Below are 1,046 nucleotides of genomic sequence, written 5' to 3'. Positions count from 1 at the left end.
GAGAGAGAGAGAGAGAGAGAGAAAGAGAGAGAGAGAGAGCAGATGAGAGAGAGAGAGAGAGAGAGAGAGAGAGAGACGGGAAAAGACCAGCACAATATATTGCTTCAAAAGAATTGGTTCAGGTTCTGGGGCTATAGTTTTGGCCTAGCTTTCTATTATTGATTCATCTTTTTCTCTACGCTTGCTTCAGGGAGTTTACGTTGTGTATTTAACTCTTGTCTCTAATGGATTTGGTGTCAAAGCCTTGCATATCACCACCTATAACTTTAGTTTAGCTTTATTAGAGGTTTTACGGAGCTCGCTACTGCATAAGGTCATATGAGCGCCAGAGGATTAGAGGTGTTACAAAAGAGTAGCAAACATAAAAAAGAAGGGGAGATTAGGACGATAGATGTTTGATAGGAAAAAAGAAGCAGACCACACCAGAGCACCCGCCAACAACCCACCACCTATAGCATGCAACTTGTTTAAAAATCAGAACATTTAAAGTCACCCTGGTTGGCGGATGCTCTGGTGTTGTTTGCCCCTTCTTTCCTATCAAACATCTGTCGTCCTTATCTCCCCTTCTTTCCTATCAAACGTCTGTCGTCCTTATCTCCCCTTCTTTCCTCTCAAACGTCTGTCGTCCTTATCTCTCCTCTTTCTTTTTTGTGTTTGCCCCTCTCTTGTAATACCTCTAATCTGCTGCATTTATATGACCCAACTGTGTTGCAAAACTCTCTACCCATGTCCAATTCTTGACTGTATCCTAGTGTCATAGTGGAGTCCGCTTAAACCGAACGTGGTTAAACTGAAAATAGCAGTAAGATGAAAAAAAAACCTGATTTTTTTTCTTCTATTTGAACCTACCTATGTAAAGCGAAAGTCCCACGTATTTTGGAGAAAATCCGGCGGTGCCCCAGATTTCAGTTTATGCTGTCTCCACTGTACATAATGGTTGACAGTATGTTTAAAAATAATCAAATAAATTACATTTTTATTGATCCCAGAAGAGCAATTTGGTTTACAATGGCAAACATTCGTACATACAAACATACATAAATACA

At 40.2% G+C, this 1,046-nt stretch overlaps 1 protein-coding gene across 1 annotated transcript in view; it reads left to right on the top strand.

The window, feature by feature from the left end:
* LOC101847160 (coiled-coil domain-containing protein 150) overlaps positions 1-1,046 on the top strand; it is a gene marked incomplete at its 3' end in the record, with an annotated part of 28,329 nt that overhangs the window by 25,034 nt on the left and 2,249 nt on the right.

The sequence above is a fragment of the Aplysia californica genome, unplaced genomic scaffold (genome assembly GCF_000002075.1).
Source record: "Aplysia californica isolate F4 #8 unplaced genomic scaffold, AplCal3.0 scaffold01038, whole genome shotgun sequence".
In the NCBI taxonomy this organism is placed as follows: domain Eukaryota; kingdom Metazoa; phylum Mollusca; class Gastropoda; order Aplysiida; family Aplysiidae; genus Aplysia; species Aplysia californica.
The sequence above is the reverse complement of the archived record's forward strand: the minus strand, read 5'-3'. Positions and strand labels throughout refer to the sequence as shown.